The following is a 23,842-nucleotide window of genomic DNA, read 5'->3' as shown; positions in this document are numbered from 1 at the left end:
CAGAAATCTGGCGAATTATCGGGGCATTTCCATACTATGCTGTTTGAGTAAAGTATTCGAGAAATTGATGCACAACATCATTTATGCCATTGCCTCACCAATTTTTAAGCTATCATTTGCCGATGATTTGAAGTTTTTTCGCGTCATAGAATCCCTTGATGACTGTATCGCGCTGCAGGGGCTGCAGGAGGATATTAACAAAATGATGATCTGGTGCAACGATAATGGCATGCGCCTGAACAACAATAAGTGCAAGGTCATATCGTTCACTCGTTCCAACTAGCAACCCTATAACCAGAGACCGGCGGAGTGAAAAACTGTCGAAATGGCAACGTATGAAAATGTGTGAAATCGTGAAAATGATACTGGCAGCACTCTCTTATTCTAGTATTTCTAGTTCCAACAACCCAGTAAACCATCAATACATTTTTGGAACGGAGATATTGCAACAAGTTTCTTCTATCTGTGATCTTGGAGTCCTCATCGACAGTAAGCTTCAATTCAAGGAGCATGTGGGGATAATGACTACCAGATCTTTGCCAACTCTAGGGTTCATTTGTGACGGCATCCGATTGGCTCCGATTTCACTGACGTATACGCACTGAAATCGCTTTATTTTACATTGGTACGTAGCGTTTTAGAGTATGCTACTCCAGTATGGACTCCGCACCATGTCTCATACATGCTTTCCATTGAACGCGTCCAGAAAAAGTTTTGTAAAATTTGCACTGCGGCTACTCCCCTGGAATGATCGAAACAATCTTCCTGCGTATTCTGTACGGTGCCAATTGATAGGCTTAGAACCACTATCCACCAGACGGACAAAATTGCAACAATTATTCATCTTCGACGTCATCGAAGGGAACATCGACTGTTCTGAGATCCTTGGGCAGATACCGTTTAACGTCCCCCTCCAGACGGTTCCGGAACTCAAACTTACTGGCCGTCCCGTATCACCGTACGCATTATGGATACAATAATCCGCTAGACTTCTGCATTCGATCATTCAACTCTGTTTCAGATGTTTACGATTTGAATATCTCCAAAAATGTTTTTAAAAGCCGGATGTACAGAACTGTTTAGTTATAAGATTAGTTAATTAGGAGATAAATACAGTCTGTACGAATGTGATAAATAAATAAATAAATAATATATGTATCACGCCAAGCTGGCCTAACCAAATGCAGAGCAAAACCTTGGCGCGCTCCGTGAATATTCAGTTCGGGCTTCGCTGCTTCGACCCATTTTTCGACGCCATGGTAATGCGATGCATGAATTCCTTCTGATTTTGCATCCTGAGCAGCTCTTCACGATTGAAGAAACTCTCTTGGTTTCAAGTCATACGGAACCCATTGTCCTTGCTTCTGAATCATGCCCATGTATTCAAGGTGTTTTGATACGGCTGGGTCACTTGTTTAATTCTGTCTATTCCTTTTGCGTTTTGGCGTCTTGATCGAATAATATTTCAAAATCGTCATCTTAATAAGTCTTCAACCTACCACCATGGTCTTCAACGTCAAAATCAAGTCAAGAAAGAAAAGCAAGACTTCCGCAAATGATGGGAATCCGGCATGAAAAAAGACAATTTTAATCGAGAACAAGCTAGTTATGCAAATCGTAAAACGCGGTAGAGTTTGGGACGATTCAAATATGACCTCTACTACTTTTTGAGATTTTTAGACCACCCTCCCCCACTTATTCCCTGAACTTTCCATTGGAGAACGACTGAAGCAAAGTTGAATCCTTTGAAACTTTGCATCAGTCGTTCTCCAATGGAAAGTTCAGGGGATAAGTGGGGGAGGGTGGTCTAAAAATCTCAAAAAGTAGTAGAGGTTACATTTGAATCGTCCCAAACCGCGTTTTACGACTTCTGGATATCTGTTTGCATAACTAGCTTGATCTCGATTAAAATTGTCTTGCGTATGTTAACTAGAGTATGAATTCTCAGCGAAAATATCTAGGGGCACCTCGAGCAATGTCAAGACCTTTAGGGGTATCACTCAACAAAATTATCAACAATTAAAAACCGCTGCCATAAACCATCACGTATTTCATGGTTGACGAATATCTCCTCATAAATAAAATTCGATCGACCTTGCCACCAGATTACCGTAATGTCCCTAATCATAGTGCTTTTCATTTTACTTTTAAAAGCGTGATTAAAACTACTCGTTGCAACTAAATTTACTTGGCCAGATTACGTCAACAGAGCCCTCATTTTATTTTTAGTCTTTTCTACGTAAATTTGCCCGAGAAACATCACGTGACGAATGTATTATAAGCTAAATTTATTTATTTATTTTAACCTAATGGGATTCCTCATCAGTGCGGATAATCGATTATAAACTCACGGGCACTCGAATCCTATAATGATAATGCTGCCGAATCGGTTCCATATTGTTGTTTTTTCCGTTCTTCCAGACGCCTTCGGTTACTGTTGATTTTTTCTTCTTCAACACTTGAGAGGTGTGGTTCCCGAGTTCACGTTGGAATCATGCCACATCATTCCTGTAGGATTGATTTCTGTTTTTTTATACCGATTATAAGATCCGTAATCAATCGTGCATGTGCAGAAATGAATTGCCGAATCATGATTAAAAATAGAAGTTTTTTGCGTGAATACCGAATTAGGAAAGCACATGGAACCGGTTTCTAAGTTAATTTGGTAATAATTGCTAATACAGTCTTCAATCAGCCTGGCAAGAAACGCATGATTTCTAATGCGGAGGACAGTTGTTCTAAATTATGTAGAACTGCTCATACTACAAAAATTAAAATTCTTCTAAATAGTGCATAGAATATATAGATAATCCTGTTATTCATATTTCTTTTTTGTATTTTAGTTCTATTTTTTATAATGCCATATTTTTTTTCCATTTCTGTCAGCTTCAAAAGTATAAAGACTCACTAATTATATTTTTCATTGGAGATTTGCAGATGATTAAAAGAGGAACTTTTGCAAACAACATTTTTCCCTAGCAGTATGCACAGCATGTGTCCACATATAGTAAAATTTGTAAAATAAAACTGACAAAAGAACACTGTGGGATTCTAACCCTTGATCCGCACACATCAGTCAAGTGAGTAAACTATCCACGCCACCACGTCATATGATGGATGACCTCTTGATTTATATTTTCGCAACCTCTTCTAGATGATTTATTTGATCATCCTTCGCAAATGCTTTGGCCTTTCGTATTGCAAACATACAACCATAAACAAAGCCAATCACATGTCCCTAAGACCACATGAGCGCCACTTTTTGCCTGAACAGTCTTTGGTGCAGACCTTGACAGGATCTGCAGCAATACATGATATGTATTAATTAAACTGACAACCGACACGACATCGCATCGCATCGTGGTATCGCCGTCGCTCGCGGCGGCCAAATAGTAAATACGCAGGTACACAAAGTCCGATTCCTATATAGCATTCCTAAATACTTTCCCATTCAGCACCGTGCGATCCGAAGGACAACCACATTGCCGTCCGTCTTTTGAGGTGTTGATCAAAGCTACTTCTTGGTTCGCAAATTCTGTTCAATACTAATTATGCTTCTTTCCTTTCCGAACACCTCCAACATAAATAAACGGATAATCATTTCACGCATGACATAGGTTAACGGCGTGTAACTATTTGCAAACAAAGACCTCGTTCGCCATTCCTAAGCGTACGCACAAGCCAACATCAGCCGAAAGTCCGAGAGGCGAAAGAAGCCATTCCCTACGCGCCCGTGGTTCATACTCTGCGTGCCGCTCAGGATCGGCGAGAGAAGCCTTTGTTTACAAATGACTTAAACGGCGTTAACCCATGCTATGTGCGCGAATTGGTAGAAAGAAACGATGAGTTTCCAACTGGTTGCGCAAACCTGTTCAAACCGTTTTGCGAAGCACCAGCCAGCGGCCAGCATGCGAGGACAACGTTTGACAGCTCACAGCAAAATAGCATCGCCAACAGTCACACTTGATGCCGCGCAAGTCGAAGCTACTTTAAGGTGGAAGTCACATACGTCACATGTGTAGTACGGAGGGGTAATCCATGCCGAAGTCTAATGGCCACTACTAGGGGAGAGAGAGAGCGCGCGCGCGAGTGAGCCAGGCACGGATAACTGGATTGAACCGAATTCAGTCAAGATTATGAAAATTTCGAAAAACTCTCAGGAGCAGAAACTCTTCGGCGAAACGAAAACCACCAACCACTTGGCATGGCATGCTGTGATTGCTATGCGCGGTGTGTCGATCACGTTGGTTCAGGATTGGCAAAAGTTGGTAGAATTGCTCACGTGTACAGAATGGCAACGCTCGCAATTGGTACACCTGAAATTGTTCGTGAAACTCAAATAGGTGATTATATGTACCTTCTCTCCATATTTTATTTACGATAATGTTTCATTGTAGTCAAGGGGTAGGGATTCGATTTCGTAATACAAAATGTAATAAAAAACCTAACGGTAACTGAACCCGAATTTCTCTAGCATTGATCACAAAAATAATGCAAGCACTGCGCACGTTATTATATATAATATTTTGACGATTATATCAGGATCCCAAATGTAAAAATCAGATTCATATGGCAGAAAGCCGTTTGATCAAAAAATATCCCAAATTGAGGTTATCTGACCAAAAGAACTATTCGACCGAATGAATTCTGGCAGAATGATGAACAACCAAAGACTCATCAATTAACATATCTTAATCAGTTGTCCGACCCTAATCTTTTGACTACAATTCAAATTGCTACTGGCAAAAACGGAAAAAAAAAGTAAAAACATTCTTTTTCGACAAAACACGAAAGGCATGCGTTAATTGTTTTAATCTCTTAAGGAGTAACAAGATTAGTTAGCAAAAGACAACTTACTTCATGAACGGAGAAACTATAGAACTAAACTAACCATCTAACACAAACTTCATTTGGCCTTATAATATTCGATGAAGAAATCGATCAACTGTAATGAATCAGCCCTAATGAGCCCCATTGGAATATCTGGTTCCAAAATGGACTTTCTCCATTTTCAAAAATAATCTCAGAATCCCAAACAAAATCTTAGAATTCCAAAACGGAATCTCAAGCTTTCAAAATGTTTTTTTTTTAATCCCAAACATAATGTTTGAATATCCGTACCTCCGCGTTCTTCAAATTTCAAAATGGAAACATTGGCTTCTCAAGCGCATACTTAGAATTCCCAAACAGCTTATCAGGATTTCCAAACCGTAATCTCCGTATTTTCAAAGTACCAAATTAAACATTCAGACTCCAAATTGAAATCTCAATATTCCCAAATGAAAATTCCGGATTCTCAAATGAAAGCTCTGGATTCTCAAATGGAATCTCTGGATTCCAGTATGAAATCTTCGGATTCCAGAATAGAATCTCCGTATTCCAAAAATGGAATCTCCGGATTCCAAAAATGGAATCTCCGGATTCCAAAAATGGAATCTCCGGATTCCAAAAATGGAATCTCCGGATTCCAAAAATGGAATCTCCGGATTCCAAAAATGGAATCTCCGGATTCCAAAAATGGAATCTCCGGATTCCAAAAATGGAATCTCCGGATTCCAAAAATGGAATCTCCGGATTCCAAAATGGAATCTCCGATTCCAAAATGGAATCTCCGATTCCAAAATGGAATCTCCGGATTCCAAAATGGAATCTCGGATTCCAAAATGGAATCTCGGATTCCAAAATGGAATCTCCGGATTCCAAAATGGAATCTCGGATTCAAAATGGAATCTCCGGATTCCAAAAATGGAATCTCCGGATTCCAAAATGGAATCTCCGGATTCCAAAATGGAATCTCGGATTCCAAAATGAAATCTCCGGATTCCAAAAATGGAATCTCCGGATTCCAAAAATGGAATCTCCGGATTCCAAAAATGGAATCTCCGGATTCCAAAAATTGAATCTCCGGATTCCAAATATGGAATCTCCGGATTCCAGAAATGGAATCTCCGGATTCCAGAAATGGAATCTCCGGATTCCAGAAATGGAATCTCCGGATTCCAGAAATGGAATCTCCGGATTCCAGAAATGGAATCTCCGGATTCCAGAAATGGAATCTCCGGATTCCAGAAATGGAATCTCCAGATTCCAGAAATGGAATGTTCGGATTCCAGAAATGGAATCTCCGAATTCCAAAAATGGAATCTCCGAATCCCAAAAATGGAATCTCCGGATTCCAGAAATGGAATCTCCGGATTCCAGAAATGGAATCTCCGGATTCCAGAAATGGAATCTCCGGATTCCAGAAATGGAATCTCCGGATTCCAGAAATGGAATCTCCGGATTCCAGAAATGGAATCTCCGGTTTCCAGAAATTGAATCTCCTGATTCCAGAAATGGAATCTCCGGATTCCAGAAATTGAATCTCCGGATTCCAGGAATGGAATCTCCGGATTCCAGAAATGGAAATAGAATCTCCGGATTCCAGAAATGGAATCTCCGGATTCCAGAAATGGAATCTCCGGATTCCAGAAATGGAATCTCCGGATTCCAGAAATAGAATCTCTGGATTCCAGAAATGGAATCTCCGGATTCCAGAAATGGAATCTCCGGAAATGGAATCTCCGGATTCCAGAAATGGAATCTCCGGATTCCAGAAATGGAATCTCCGGATTCCAGAAATGGAATCTCCGGATTCCAGAAATGGAATCTCTGGATTCCAGAAATGGAATCTCCGGATTCCAGAAATGGAATCTCCGGATTCCAGAAATGGAATCTCCGGATTCCAGAAATGGAATCTCCGGATTCCAGAAATGGAATCTCCGGATTCCAGAAATGGAATCTTCGGATTCCAGAAATGGAATCTCCGGATTCCAGAAATGGAATCTCCGGATTCCAGAAATGGAATCTCCGGATTCCAGAAATGGAATCTGCGGATTCCAGAAATGGAATCTCCGGATTCCAGAAATGGAATCTCCGGATTCCAGAAATGGAATCTCCGGATTCCAGAAATGGAATCTCCGGATTCCAAAAATGGAATCTCCGGATTCCAAAAATGGAATCTCCGGATTCCAGAAATGGAATCTCCAGAAATGGAATCTGCGGATTCCAGAAATGGAATCTCCGGATTCCAGAAATGAATGAATCTCCGGATTCCAGAAATGGAATCTCCGGATTCCAGAAATGGAATCTCCGGATTCCAGAAATGGAATCTCCGGATTCCAGGAATGGAATCTCCGGATTCCAGGAATGGAATCTCCGGATTCCAGGAATGGAATCTCCGGATTCCAGGAATGGAATCTCCGGATTCCAGTAATGGAATCTCCGGATTCCAGTAATGGAATCTCCGGATTCCAGTAATGGAATCTCCGGATTCCAGTAATGGAATCTCCGGATTCCAGTAATGGAATCTCCGGATTCCAGAAATGGAATCTCCGGATTCCAGAAATGGAATCTCCGGATTCCAGAAATGGAATCTCCGGATTCCAGAAATGGAATCTCCGGATTCCAGAAATGGAATCTCCGGATTCCAGAAATGGAATCTCCGGATTCCAGAAATGGAATCTTCGGATTCCAGAAATGGAATCTCCGGATTCCAGAAATGGAATCTCCGGATTCCAGAAATGGAATCTCCAGATTCCAGAAATGGAATCTCCAGATTCCAGAAATGGAATCTCCACGTTCCAGAAATGGAATCTCCGGATTCCAGAAATGGAATCTCCAGATTCCAGAAATGGAATCTCCAGATTCCAGAAATGGAATCTCCAGATTCCAGAAATGGAATCTCCAGATTCCAGAAATGGAATCTCCAGATTCCAGAAATGGAATCTCCAGATTCCAGAAATGGAATCTCCAGATTCCAGAAATGGAATCTCCAGATTTTAGAAATGGAATCTCCGGATTCCAGAAATGGAATGTTCGGATTCCAAAAATGGAATCTCCGGATTCCAAAAATGGAATCTACGAATCCCAAAAATGGAATCTCCGGATTCCAAAAATGGAATCTCCGGATTCCAGAAATGGTATCTCCGGATTCCAAAAATGGAATCTCCGAATCCCAAAAATAGAATCTCCGGATTCCAAAAAAGGAATCTCCGGATTCCAAAAATAGAATCTCCGGATTCCAGAAATGGAATCTCCGGATTCCAGAAATGGAATCTCCGGATTCCAGAAATGGAATCTCCGGATTCCAGAAATGGAATCTCCGGATTCCAGAAATGGAATCTCCGGATTCCAGAAATGGAATCTCCGGATTCCAGAAATGGAATCTCCGGATTCCAGAAATGAAGTCTCCGGATTCCAGAAATGGAATCTGCGGATTCCAGAAATGGAATCTGCGGATTCCAGAAATGGAATCTCCGGATTCCAGAAATGGAATCTCCGGATTCCATGGAATATCCGAAATCCAAAGTAGAGTCTCCGAGTTGCAAAATGGAAACTTCGAATTTTCAAAGGAAATATTCAGGTTCCTAAATTGAATTCTCCGGCATACAACTACTTACTGACCTTACTGACCAGGATATCTGAGATCTCCGGATTCCGAATCGAATCAAAGTCATAACCGGCGTTTGCAGAAGTGGGGCACCATTCGGAGCACATCTTCAACGGTTGCTATCATTTGATTTCTGGGCGCCCACTAATTTGTTTACACTTCCAGGTGCAGGTCGTCGCCTATTTCATTCATATTTTTCCCAACCGTGACCACTGTGTCTCGTGTCTCCGGAGAGATTAAATACAATTCATTTCGAATGCCGGATGGGCACCGCTGATGTCATAAATCGATCATCCTGGGTGAATGACTTGGGTGATGAACCCGGCAACGGGAGGCACGCTAACCTTCGCCAAACACACTCTCGGAAAAGGTAATTGCGAAAGCTAACGCCATGTTTGGGATGATTGAGCGTCTTGGACACGATTTTGATGAGCAGTACACTATAACCTCCCCCTAATGGGCGCACGTCAACTCGAATAGCGCAGAGTATACGTGGAGATGGTCTGGCAGAGATATTATGAAATGCAAAAATAAAATAGGTTCGGAAGGGATTCCATTGGGTCAATGCGATCGTGACATAGAACCGTCGATCTAGAAGTGATGGGTTCAGTGGAACAAGTTGTCTGAACACAGAATAACGTCACGGTTATCCTTCAAGTATTGTCAGTGAAGGAGGTCCTGGATTGATTACCATCTGAGGAATTGCACACCAACGAACCGTCAGTTGAAGACAGGCCATGCTTCAGTGGAACTGATCGCGTGCCACAAAACGAAGTAGAAATAATGAGGACCAAAACAAGAATTGAATATGTTCAAAAGTAGTTTGTCCGGTTTGCTCTCCGTAATCTGGGTTGAGAGACACTTTGCAAACCTTAAGTCGTACGGCGGCAGTGATGGTTGGACTCGATACAGTGGAGAAGAGCCGCCCGGAGAAAAGTGGATGATTATTAAACGCGGATAACTTTCTCCGTATCTATCAGGGCATGTCTCATTATACGAGGGACAGGACAGCTCGGAAGGCTTTCTCGGCCGTGCGATGTCTCGAATAGAACTCGTAGTTATGCAAGGAATGGTTTTCAAAAAATGAACGGCGCTGCAGCGTTCCGTCAATGCAAATCTCAAGGGAAGCTTCATATGTGGGTCATTAAACTGTATGAGCCTCCTTGAAATGTGATTATAAATGTCCGTGTGTATTACGGATTTCCGCGTGCTGATTTGTTTTTAAAATCGTGTGACAAAACCGGTCATTGTAGGATTTTTCCGGTATTGTACAAAACATCTTCGGTTCAGTTGTGTTTATTGAACTAACCTAAAACGTTCTGATTGGTTTCATTAGGCTCAAGGATACCATACAGTTTTGTTTGTAGACCGATTTCAAATAAAAACTGCGCAAACTTTGCGATATTGACGTATGATTTACGGTTTTGTTTTTTCCAAAATATTTGTTGGGATTCTGAACAATATTAATTATAAAAAGCAAACAATTTATTTTTAGCATAAAACGCCACACGAGAGAGTGAGAGTCAAATAATGCAATACCCTCTCCAGATGCAAAGCGGAGATTTGTTCTCAGAGATTCGAGCGATGCTTTTCAGGCCACCTGTCATAGGACTGCGCGGGTCCTATGTGCGATAATCCGATTGACTGATGTAAGCAAACGAGGTAAATAATGAACACATTACAAGACCCCAATATGTCCAGTCCAGCCTTTAAACAGTCGTTGACTGGCAAATTGAAGTGGAGGTAACGCAAACAATCATCACCAAGCGTGAAGCTCTCCTATACAACAACGGTCTGGTCAGTGGTCATCCTTAACGGAATCGAAGTGTGAGGTAGTTATCATTGCGACGGTTACGCATCGTTGCTATTCGGAGATGTTAAATAAATTGCCGGCATTGCGGAACGACCAGCAGACCAGGCCGTTTTTTAAAAATGGAACCCTTTAGAGAAAGAGTTATGTTCCAGGCAAATAATCGTAGAATCAACAAAGTCTTTGTTTATTTATTTATTTATACCTCATCTGAAAATCATCTAAATGAGGATGAAGGTCTTTGAGCTATATGATACAACAGTGTAGAGAGAGAATAGCATTAACATTTTCGGCCATATGGCTTTTTCGACTAAACAATATTTTCGGCCAAATGGCCGTCTCTGCCAAACGACCATTTCGACCAAACGGCATTTTCGGTCAACCCTATACCCTGGAACCGCTTTTTACGGCTTTTAAAAAGTTAGTCCATTCTGAACAAATTTTAGTATATAGTAGTTATTATTATTATTGAAAAATCAAAACCAATTTGCACAAATAAAATAAAAAGTGTTTTTCTTAGTTTTTAGTAATGCATCGCTATGTGAAAACGTAATAAGTACTGTTAGTTCCAAATTTTAAAAAATCAAAACAAAACATCCTAGTGCATTGCACTGTTGTTCACTATTTACCAGCTCACCGGGTTTGTGCTCCTACAGAGCCAAAAAAAGAAACATAAAAATCCCACAACTAATTCGCGCGCAGAAATCCAAATGAGTGGATTCTCCGCAATAAACGAGGGTGTTTGGTATTTTTTTTTCTGTTTGCCGCCGACACCACACACAACCCATTCGATTGCACTGGGCATAAAAAGGTCACACAAGGCTTGTTGAATGATGAGGATTTCAGTTTTTTCTTCTTGCCGGCCTGCTTCGTCTCGGATCTTTCCTACAGTCAATTCCACCCGGCAGCGAGAGCGGCTGTGTGGCTGGGTGGACATCGAAGGGATCCGTGTCGAGATTTTTAAAAACCGCACAGCTGAGCGGGAGACGAGAATGTAACTCCGCGATAAGGTGTGGTGTGGACAAAACCGATACGATCAAGGCAGTCAGGAAGTGCATCGCGCTACGGAGGGTTGACTGTGCCGCTTCGATGTCGAAAGACAGCCTTGGCGGAGATGATAGCCCGTTTTATGTTAATTTGAAACTATAAGCAAACCGTTAACGAATTTTTGCTCACTTTTTCGGACTACGATGTTTTTTTTATTATTTGTGCTCCATTATCGATAGGGGGAGAATTGTTGGCAGAAAATTTAATTGCTAAATGAGCTGGAATGGTATGTTGCGATGGAACTTGGGAATGAATGCTCGCATTATCATGATTAGAATTCAACATGGAAAAGCATACAACTGGATAAAAATAGATGATATGGATTAACGACAACTGGCAACTCGATTAGAGTTGTCATGTTGCGACTTCAGACGATCTTCACACAATCACTTTCGGAATACTTGAACACTTTTTGATCCCAAATCAACAGGGGGGTTCACCCCATCAAGGTACTTTAGTCACGGTGAATATTTTCGTGGCATTCAATTTAAGTATGCCAAAAATCTAACTCGGTGTCTTTTTGGTATACTCTAACTCGCCAAATGATGTCAAGTATCAAGGGTTAGTTATGAATTTGTGTGTACTTCATACTTGAAATATCGCCACTATCAATCATTATTCGCCGAATCTGAAGACATGCTTGATTTTTTTTATCGTTCGGGTCCTCAAAAATGAGTCTTTTGGTAAATAATACTATGGTTCTCAGGCTTTCTATCAAAGGCTTTCTTTCAACAGGTTCAGAAATGTTCTTTCAAGGGGCTCGGAGGCCTCCATTAAAGAAGCTCGGAAGTTTCATTTCAAGAGGCTAGGAAGATACCTTTCAAGAGGCTCGGAAGTTTCTTTTCAAGAGGCTCCAAGGCCTTTTTTCAACAGGATCGGAAGTGTTCTTTCGAGAGGCTCGGAAGCCTGCTTTGAAGAGGTTCGGAAGCCTACTTTCAAGAAGCTCGCAAGTTTCCTTTCAAGACGCTCGGAAGCCTCCATTCAAGAGGGTCGGAAGTTTCCTTTCAAGAGGATGGGAAGTTCCGTTTCAAGAGGCTCGGAAGTTACCTTTCAAGAGGCTCGGAAGCCTCCTTTCAAGACGCTCAGAAGTTTCGTTTCAAGAAGCTCGGAAGATACCTTTCAAGAGGCTCGGAAGTTTCCTTTTAAGAGGCTCGGAAGCCTCCTTTCAAGAGGCTCGGAAGTTTCCTTTCAAGAGGCTCGGAAGTTTCCTTTCAAGAAGCCCCAAAGCCTCCTTTTAACAGGTTCAAAAGTGTTTTTTTTTTTCAAGAAGGCTCGGAAGCCTCCTTTCAAGAGGCTCGGAAGCCTTCTTTCAAGACGCTCAGAAGTTTCGTTTCAAGAAGCTCGGAAGATACTTTCAAGAGGCTCGGAAGTTTCCTTTCAAGACGCTCGGAAGCCTCCATTCAAGAGGGTCGGAAGTTTCCTTTCAAGAGGCTGGGAAGATTCTTTTCAAGAGGCTCGGAAGTTTTCTTTCAAGAGGCTCGGAAGTTACCTTTCAAGAGGCTCGGAAGCCTCCTTTCAAGACGCTCAGAAGTTTCGTTTCAAGAAGCTCGGAAGATACCTTTCAAGAGGCTTGGAGGTTTCCTTTCAAGAGGCTGGGAAGATTCTTTTCAAGAGGCTCGGGAGTTTTCTTTCAAGACATTCGGAAGTTAACTTTCAAGAGGCTCCCAAGCCTCCTTTCAACAGGTTCAGAAGTGTTCTTTCAAGAGGTTCGAAAGCCTCCTTTCAAGAGGCTCGGAAGACTCCTTTTAAGAGGTTCAGAAGCCTCCTTTTAAGAGGTTCAGAAGCCTCCTTCCAAGAGACTCGGAAGCCTCCTTCCAGGAGGCTCGGAAGTTTTCTTTCAAGAGGCTCCGAAGTTTCATTTCAAGAGGCTCAGAAGTTACCTTTCAAGAGGCTCGGAAGCCTCCTTTCAAAAGGCTTAGAAGTTTCCTTCCAAGAGGCTCGGAAATTTCCTTTCAAGAGGCTCGGCAGTCTCCTTTCAAGAGGCTCGGAAGCCTCCTTTCAAGAGGCTCGGAAGCCTCCGTTCAAGAGGCTCGGAAGTCTCCTTTCACGAGACTCGATGGTCGCGTTTATTGTCCGGTTAACGCGTTCGACAGTATTCGATTCGAATGAAGTGAAAGTATTACCATTTAGGGATGATCATAAAGAGTATCGGCTCCGTTAAGTGTTATACACGCCTGCGCCTTTCAAATAAACGAATTTGAAAAAAAATCACTAAGATGTGCTGATTTCCTTCCGGCTACTGTCAACGGACCAACAAAATTTCATTTCTTGCTTCCATTCGAATCGCAAACCGAATGGTACATTCTTGGCAGTTACGAACTCGTACAACCTGCCGTTGTCGACCTTGAAGTTGACGAAGTCGTCTGGGCGGCTACTGACCTTCTCCATCAATGATGCGTACCACGGTGAAGTCGGTGAATCTTGAACTAACGCCATGTTTCTCGAGCTCTACAGGGCATCCATGACGAAATTTTCCTTGCCTTTTCGGTGCACTACGGTCATGTCGAACTGTTCAAAGTCCAAGCACAAACGACTATACCGGGATTCAACCTTCCGCTTTTTTTAGAATATGTGGGTCTTTTTTTTTTTTTTTTTTTTTTTTACAAGGGAAAAAGCATTTCCACCCCAACCCAGTACACGTGCATTGTAGTTGCCAAACTACCACACGGAAGTGTACTGGAGTGTCGGACTCGACCATACCGGTAATACCGACTCAACTCCCTTGGGCTCCACCATCGTTTCCCCCAGGAACTACCTCGCAGTACTACTTCTGGGGGGACGGCAGTACTAAGCAATACTCACTCATTATCGCTCACACAGGCACTCGTCCCACATGAGACAGCTCGCACCCCATTCACTCCATTTGAGTCTTACTTGGATGCTCTCCCGGACGCTCCGCTGCCATGCCTCGAGGTGTCAATAGCGGTAACTGCCTGGGCCTACAGATATTGCGCTACGACACTCTGCCTCAGCACGAGCAGATCAATCACACCACTGCCGAAGCAGACCATACGCTACCCTGCCGAAGCAGGGACACTCCCCATGCACCACATGTGCACAACTGTAGTGTGTGGGTACAACCCACTGCTACCCTGCCGCCGAAGCAGCTTCTCCAAAGACCATTCGCTCCATGTGACCCTTTTTCAGGTGCTCACTCTAACACTCCACTGCAATGCCTCGAGGTGTCGATGGGATACCTCGACTCCTGCCTCAGCATGTGCAGTCCATACTCAGCCTCCTGCTGTGCTTTGAGGTGACAATAGCGGCGGAGACACGCTATGACACTCCTGCCTCAGCACAACCAGATCACTCACTCCCTGCCGAAGCAGCTCACGCTACCCTCCCGACGTAGGAACACTCCACAACTTATTCTAACACTCCACTGCCATGCCTCGAGGTGTCGATAGCGGTAGCAACGCTACGACACACTCTTACCTTTAGCATGTGCAGTCCATACTCAGACTTCTGCTGCGCTTCGAGGCTGCCATAGCGGCGGCGACTCGCTATGACACTCCTGCCTCAGCACAAACAGATCACTCACTCCCTGCCAGAAGCAGCTCACACTACCCTACCGAAGTAGGGACACTCCACATGCCAGTTGGCACTCCCTCCCTGGGCTTGTGCTTTGAAGCGGCACACAGTCGCTTAGTCCGCTTACGGGCACTTGTGGTTTTTTGGGAGGGATTTTAGCAGAGCCCACTGCTAAATCCCACCACGCCCTAGGCAGTTCTCCCTGACTCGCAGACAGCTGGGGAGGGGTCGTCAAGCCCTTGGACATCATGCTGTCCCTGCTGTCCCTGCTGCCCCCGAATATGTGGGTCTACGCCGATGAATCCGGTCACCAAGGTAAATTGGTACCCATCAGTACCCATTGTTCTTTGCGACGAATGTTAATGCACTGTTTTTACAAAGGAGAACATAAGAAAGTTTTTCTAAACACTGGAAATAAGAGCAAAAAAACGCTCAAAAACTTAGAAATGGTTTTGAATTAGCCACCCATGTAGGCAAGTTCTTACCAGATTTGGGAGCTGTTGCATCTCTCCTTAATGACGCTTGAAGCATAATGGACATGCGTTTTAATGGACGGACATACATGAGGCCAGCAATCAAGAAAGTGAAAGACCTGATTAGCGATTGTCCTCAACAGTATGAGGAAGTAGAAAGATAGAGTCTTTGTTAAAACGTCTGCAAATCAGTTGTGCTGAGAAAAGGCCACAGAATCAGGAACCGAAGAAGGATAAAATTCTTATGCAGAATCTGATTCCCAGGAACAATTTGCCAACCTGGAACCAACTGGAACCAGAGCAACCAGTCAGTGAGAAGAGTCAGGCGAAATCTATGAAAGACATTCACTGCCGCTAACCGCAAGTCGAGCACATCTGTGTATGGGGCTCTGGGGCATATACAGATGTGTTCGACTTGCGGTTAGCGGCAGTTCAGTAGGAGATACTAGGGAGAATTGATTTCCGATGTATCACAGCCAAAAATAAATAAGCATACGCAATTTCCACACAGACTGCCTAAGAAATATAGTATGACAATCCTTTAATTATTGTTGTTATTGATAAACAATCGATTTTTTGGAGTGATGTCAAAAATCGACTTTTTAAATATTCGGGGGAAATTGATCCCTCTTCAAGAACTTGCTTTGATAAAATAAGAAAGGTGCCCTCAAGTTTTTTAAAATATTTATTTCAAAATACGCGGAATTTTCGAATTAACATGAACGATTTTCGTTATTGAATACGACAGCACATGCAATTTTAAAATTTGGAGAGTTGATCCCCTCTCTATGATATCTACACAATAATTTTTCCTGCCAACCCTTCATCCAATCTGTCAAATCTACAAAACATTAGAAGCCTGAGAACAGATTTATATTTTTTTATTCTTTTTCGCCAAACTTTTGTATCGGTGACCAATGGGGGATCAAGTGTCCCATATTGAGGCAATAACTTCAAACCCAAATATCCTAAAACTTTGATGGAATGTTGACATTTTTATCAGTACAGATCATTAAGCATATTTATGGCGTTGTGCTGTGAAAAATAAAACGAAAGCATTTGGTCATCGTTATGAAAAGTTGTTCAAATTTTGCATGTGCCTTGCATCTCGAACAAAAATGTACGGAGTCAATTTGCACTCAAATACCAAGTAATGTTAAGGTGAAACTGTCCAGAATCCAAATAATTTCCACATTGGATTTTCAAAGGCATCAATCTGATCAAAGAAGCAACGAATAACTGCCATCTTGTTAATTTAGCCTTGCTGCGTCGCAGCAAGCGTAGAATAAAAAGATGACAGCTGATCGTTGCTTCATTATTGAAAGTGGTGTCTTTGAAAAGGCGAGGTGGAATAAAATTGGATCCCGAAAAATGCGTCACTATTGTTCCTACCGAAGAATTCTACTGGGAAAATGTATTTTTTAGTAAATTTAAGTAAATTACTTTTATTTCCATACTCGTGCATATCTCAAACTTTATCCTTACATTTCTCCCATGCCTACTATTGTCGATTGTTACGAATATGCGATCATAGGCAGATCCTATTATCTGTATTTTGTATAAATCCGCACATTTGTAGACTGAGTCGTGGACTGAACTGTTATTTCAAACTAAGTTTTGAGCAAAAAAAATCGATTGAAAAAACTAAAGTTTTCTTGGCGTCTCCGTTTTTTCCTTATTCCAAAATTGTATTCGATAGCTTTTTCAGTTTTATTTTTAATTAAAATTAACTCCATGAAGTTGATAAAAAAATACATTAGTAAACTAATTTCAAGAGAATTTTTTTCTACAGCTGAATATCGATTACTTAGACTGTATCAGAGAATATTTCAAGACCAACATTTGAAAAGGGCGTAACAGCCAACATTTATTTCTTCTGATTCTTTGTCCTTATATATAGCTATATATGTAGAAAGATCTTTTTCGACTTTTTTTTTGCAGGGTAAGTAAATCTTTTTCTTTTAATCTGATTTACCACATGTTTTTCAATCGTTTGATTCTTTTCGGAGCATTAAGAATCATTCAAAGTCTTTCTGAATAATTTAAAATATTTCGAAATCATCTACTGTAAAAAACGACGACATTAACGACACCCCACCGAAGGAAGTGGTTACCCTCCAATACATGTTTCAAACTAAATCTTTCACATGTTGTGCAATTGCAAAAATCGAGTTTCAGACATAGTGACATTTAAAAGCTGAACAAAATCGAGTTTGAAGTTTTAAAACTCACGTACTGTAAGGCTAGTTTACATATCAGGAGCTTGTCTGTAAATTTCGCTTCCATATGTGTGGGCGTCCGTTGTAGAAAATTAGAATTTTGGCCCGATTTAAAATACAATACGGCGGAAACCCCTGAGACTCCGAGCTGTAAACCAGCCAACAATTAACCAGGATTTGTTTTACTTCTCGCGACGAAATTGCATGAGTCCCAACTTGCAACGCGTCATTTCAATCAATTTCAATCAAAAAGGACTGTGAATTGATTGATCTGGTCAGCCTAGTATAGGAAATGTAGTATATTTTTGTTATAAAGCCAAAATTAAATATGTTTTCCAAAAAGAAATCTTGGTTTAAGCGGTTAAAAATTTAGAAGTAAATAACTATGTGATCTCAATTTGTATATTCCATTTTCAAAAAGCAGCTAATACTTAAGATTGCTGATTTTCTAGCCCCACAGATCTATTCTAAGAACCCCACAGATCTATATCTACAGAACTATTAGACTGAATAAATTGTAAAACGTTTTAAAGGCATTTTGATTCCTATTTCATATGCCAAATTTCCATGTTTCTATTTTTTCAATCTTTGTCTCAACTGGGAGATTCTATTCTGTCAATTGAGATACGGTCATCCGATTGACATGGGTCGGAAAAATGCGAAATTTCTGTGAAAACATAGTCCTGTTTCAGATTTTTTTTTCAGATATTATTAAAATTGATGTTTGTATCGATTGTGGCAAGAGTCATTCCAAGAATTGGTTTTTACGGAAAGTTTTCAAACTGACATGATATGTACTAATTGAGATTCTCACGTCCAAATGTGTAAGTGACGATAAAAGGATAACAAACACTCCTAGACGCAACTCATTGAGGTTTGTGTTAAAATGATTATATTTCCATACATTTGTTGACACAATAACTGTAATGACCGTTCTATTTTGAGGTTATGAGCAAAAGAAAAACAAACATATATTCACACATGACGTATCGAACATTAGTGTACGTGTGCCAAACGACAGCTGCTCAAATAAGAGCTTAGTACTATACTTTAAGCCATTGATATCATTACAAGCCGTCGAAATAAAAATCTATAGATCCATGGGAAAATATTTCCTATTAAGTCTTAAAATATTAAATTTAGTGTTGAAAAATAATTCAGATTAGAAATACTAGAATAAGAGATCGGCGAAGACGCCATCTTGTTTCCAATCAAACCGCCATAAGCGACTTGTTTACTTTTTGCATCCATAAGAAGCAAGCAAAAAGTTCAAGTGCTGCTAGTATCATTGTCACGATTTCATCCATTTTCATACGTTGCCATTTCGACAGTTTTTCACTCCGCCGGTCTCTGGTTATAGGGTTGTTAATTCAGATATGCTTTGCTTTGCTCCACAGAGCTGGAAGCTAATTAGCAAAGAATTCACTCTCTTACACATTTAATTGTTATTTGTGTTCAGTTCAAGTAAATTAAGTCTTCCGAGCTGAGCTAGTTACGTCCTTTACCAAGGAACTCAATCTCGAGTTTTTTTGGTGTGGGGAGAGTGGCGGGAAACTAAAAAAAAAGTACTCCATTGAGATCTACGTTGGTTATGCTCACATTCGGGTCACATACGTAGCTATACGCATAGACAAAGAACTGAGCAGAATACATTTAGGCTATTACGCCCTTTTCAATGATTGGTCTAGAATTGACATTGAGATTTCAAGGCACTGATGCCCACCTCAGATCATGACATATTTCCCAAAAAATCAAACATATTTTAAAGTCCCACAGATTCATCCGCAATCCCACGACTTCAAGTGTACCAAACAGATTCTAAATTTCTTGGATTCTATTAAAAAAATTAAAACTTACTTAGCAAATCCCTGGATTCTTCTTGGATTTTTTATAATTCTTAACATAATGTTGTTTTTTTTCATTATTTTATTTGAAATTTAGTCACATTTTCTCAGAGAAAAATCTGAAAGAAAAGTGAACACGTTTAAAATCGATCTTAGTCGATTAGGAGACCGTGGGGGGCGCAACTGAGGATTAAGATGTAGATGTAGCCTCGAATTGTGTACTGTGTTATAACATTTTTGACTCAGTGTTATCTGTTTAGATGTAAGCTAAGTAAATGAAATAAATTAAATTACCATCGCTTGCTAAGAACTATTTAAGGATTCTTTTTAGAAAACACAGGAAGTGCTAGGATTTTCTTAATTTTTGTTGCCCAGGTTTCTCATATAACTTTTACTTTGGTAGTATTTATAGTAGGCGAATAAGAAGAAAAATAAATAAATTAGTCTGAGGAAGTGGTGGACGCATTGTGGATTTCTATGTAGGAGCCTACAAAAAAAATCTCAAATAGCTTTCCGAGGCGTTGCTGAAAATATCTTGAAGTAAAATATTTTGAAGTATCCATGGAGTAACTCCATTAGGAATTTCTAGTACAATTTTGATCTCTAGAATGAGTGAATTAGAGAAATTTGAAATAAATTTGATTGTTTTGTTGTGAAAAAGCCCTGGTACTAACATTTTTACAAATTCTGGAATAATTCTCAAAGTAAAATCTACTAGATTTTTAAGAATAATATTTATGCTATGATGGTGTTTTATCAATATCATTTGAAAAACATTTAGGGAGAGCTTTTAGTTATTATATAGTATCGAGGGAAAAAAATTAAAATCAGCAACTGAATCACGTTCTCAATTTCTGAGTTACCGTTTCAAAGCAGTGGCAGATATTGAACAATAAGGACAATATAATATAACGGGCATTACTAAGATTACTATCAGTCTATTCATCAATCAAACTAGCGGAACTGTTCAATAAATGTGGCGTAATTCTGTTTCGCGCAGTTCTAACTTAGGGAACTTGCTTTCATGATTCCAGACTTAAAACTTTTATATTAAATACTAGTTGACCCGGCTAGTTATCCGAGAATGCGCATTGTAAACTGCCAATAAAAACTACCATACGAATCTTAATTTTAGATTCTAATGATTTTCTCAACTTTACTCACATGAGAAATAGTAGTTTGTACAACTAGTTGCAAAAAGATGATTTTTTCAGCACGAGTTGTACTACGAGTGCTGAAAAAATCGAGTTTTGCAACGAGTTGCACACGCTATTTTTTGCAATGACGAAAAATGGGCTTTAATATGATTAATCTGTACCAAAATTGTATAGTCTAGTTTAATCCTCATGATCATTCTTGCCAATAAATCATATGTCTGCAGAGAGCAATCAGATTTCATGTTATCGTGCCACATTGCATAGTTCATTGCATGGCCATGAAGCAAAGATGAACTTCCTTTTGGAAAATTTTGATGTCATGTTCATCAAACGAATTAATTTATTATGAAGCGTAGGTACTATGTAGGTACATATTATACATATTATATATATACTATTATACTATTATACTTATACTATACTATATTAAAATCGAAAAAAGAAAAATAAAAAGAAGAGGAAGAAAAACTTAAAACCTTAAATTATTTTACCGACCTCAGCATAATTATTGTCGAAATTGCGTTATTTTTTTTTCCGAACTTCGGTAATTTCTATACCGAAATGTCTTCAATATTTTATCGAAATTCGGCAAAGTTGATTTTTTACTCGGTAACGATTATCGATGACTCGGTAAAGTTTACCGATATCTCGGAAAAAAAAGTTAGTTTTAGTGTGTAGACTTGTTAAACCTGTTTTTTCACAATGGCCGTTACAAATACCTATTTAATAAAAATTATGTCCTACTTGTGTCCGAAAAGTGAAGGATGGGGAGGGGGTATAATAAAAAATAAATAATAAAACGAAAAAAAAAAAAAAAAACCGAAAATCGGATTCGTTTAAATGTTTCGAAGATCCTCTAAATTCTCCGAAACTTTTTTGTTGCCCCCTAAAAATATTATTTTTAGGCAAAACAAATCGAGGGGGGCCTAATCGGCCTAAAATACTTTCGAAAAATTGTTGTCTTTGTTTTAATGAAAGGAAATTTAAAAAAATCATATTTTATAGTTTGTGTCTTACGAAATGTGATTTCCAAATTTTAAACTAAATTCTATAATGGTGAAGCCTAGAACCAAGTCATCGTTACTAAAAATTCAAGTATTCATCACCTATGAGCTTTTTCGGAAATTTGTATTCTAACATCTTACAATTTGATCTGCCATATCTAGCTCAATATTAAGATTCGTGGCTTCGAAGCATACCTTTCGAAATATTGTGCCAAACGTGATTTATTTGGTTTTGATCGTTTTCGCAATTCAAATTGAATTCTTTTTTTCCTATCCCACTGGTCAATGATTAGTCAAAAATTGTAAACAACCGTTAGGATAATTTATTCATTTTCATAATAGAGCAACATTTTGGATGACATTATTAGCCATTTTTCAGCTAAACTGGAATTTCGGTATTAGCGATTTCAATTCTGGTAATTCCAAAATAATACCGGTTTTAGGCATTATCCTCATTCCACAACATTGGATAGTTTGAAAGTTGCGATCAGCGAAGAGAAAGCTCAAAGATACTGCGAAACACGTTCTCTTCAATTGAGCATATCTTAAATGTCAGAAAATTAGTTATTAGGAACAGCTAAATAACCTTGTCAAGCTAAATTGAAAAGTGTTACGTGTTAACAATGTTGTTTGATGAATTTTATTGAATATTTTGAATTATATGAACCAGCAATTCAACAGGCGAACCATAGTATAGATTTTACTTATTTTTTATTTTGTTTGGAATATACTAAAAATATACCAGTTAAGGACTGAAAATCTGTTCAACGCTACCAAAAGTAATTTCAATATATCTTAAAACATTCTTCAGGATCACTTAGAGTAGTTCAACAAAGCCAACGTCAAAGATTATATAAAATTCCTCACCTGATTCTCCATACGTGTTTATTCAATGTCAATCAATTACATGCATAATTATATACCTGTTCTGAACATTGTTCTATGGTTCATTATTGATGCTAAGGATTCTACTTGAACAAAGGGATCAAAATGGCGGAGTCCATTTGGTCGCATTGTCCAAACTCCAAACGAAGTAAATTATTCATGAAACAGTTTCATTCGTCTAATGCACCCCTAACTACATTTCAGTGCATAACATCTGTGAGAGCGCGATGTAGTGAATTTAAATGCATTCGTGACAAGGTCTTCTAGAGAACGGTAGCGATCTCACAACAGTTTATTTTTTCTTCAGCAATGTTCCAATCACCTGGTAAATCTCTCGCAAGTGTCTTACTCGAGTTTACTCGACATACGAGAGAGCTTCAAGTACCCCAGTTTGTGGATCCACTTACGACTCTTGGGGGGATGTCGTGAATCGAGATACTACCACGGACGATCTTCGCACTCAATCACACTCTCCGAACACTAGAAACCCTTCCTCGTTCGGATCACCAGGATGCTTCACTCAAACCCCTCCCAGCCCAGCAAATAGACCACTGCGAGGTCCTTCTGAAAACTCACCAACTAAGGGTAGCACACAATAATGTTCTCAACACCTCTCACACGCGCCCGAGATCGAGATCGAAGAAGAAACGAACCACACGGAGCACCAACCAGTTTTTTTTTTCGCGGGGCCGATTATCGGAGCGCACTTTTGAAACCGTGCCGCGCGAATTTTTCTCGGAGCTTTCGGTCACGCTGCAGAGTGCAAAACGACTGGTTCACATCAAAAAACGCGCCTCACCGGAAGCCAACAGCGCAGCACCTAGACTGACTAGCGAATAGACTGGCGGACGGACGTTGGCAAAAACGACGGCGGTGACGACGACGTCGACGACGATAACGGCAAGCTGGGGGAGGTGGTGATCTTTCTCGTTCTCAACCAGCGCAACCAAAGAGGCGAATCTTCATTCCCCGACTAACGACAAATGACTGAAATCTCTGATAGCGCTGTCTTCCGCAGGTAAGCTTTTTTTTGCACAGATTCCCGCGCCCGCACAACACTTTATCAGAGCGGCGGGCACCCATCTTCCTCTATGTATGTACGAAAAAAAGAGACAAATGTGTATGAAAATATAATTATTCGTCACTGCATGTCACATATTTTATTATGTCACTTACTCGATCGCTGTATGCATGCATTTGGTAGCGGCGATCGTTGGAAGTCCGTCGCACACGGCCATTAGCTACCTGTTCATACGAAGGGGGTGAACTATGGAGCGATCTGCTAGAGCTGGGCCACAGCCGTGTATTGCCATTGGCGTAATTGGGATGGGGATTATAAAGACCCCTGCGTTGTTTGTCAAGATTGATTTTTCTCGGAATAAGGATTAAAAAGCATATGTATGTTCAGGTATGAATATTCCGTATGTATATCTTAAAAAAA

The 23,842-nt window shown here is 40.2% G+C and overlaps 1 protein-coding gene across 1 annotated transcript in view; it reads right to left on the bottom strand.

Annotated features, from left to right (window-relative positions):
* LOC134205485 (UNC93-like protein) overlaps nt 1–23,386 on the bottom strand; it is a 137,427-nt gene extending 114,041 nt beyond the window's left edge. Inside the window, exon 1 of the mRNA XM_062680765.1 lies at nt 22,978–23,386. The gene's annotated coding sequence lies outside the window, so the exon portion shown is untranslated. The remainder of the gene's footprint in view (nt 1–22,977) is intronic.
* Between the last annotated feature and the right edge of the window lie 456 nt (nt 23,387–23,842).

Source organism: Armigeres subalbatus, chromosome 1 (genome assembly GCF_024139115.2).
Source record: "Armigeres subalbatus isolate Guangzhou_Male chromosome 1, GZ_Asu_2, whole genome shotgun sequence".
Classification (NCBI taxonomy): Eukaryota; Metazoa; Arthropoda; class Insecta; order Diptera; family Culicidae; genus Armigeres; species Armigeres subalbatus.
This window is presented reverse-complemented; position numbering and strand designations above follow the sequence as displayed.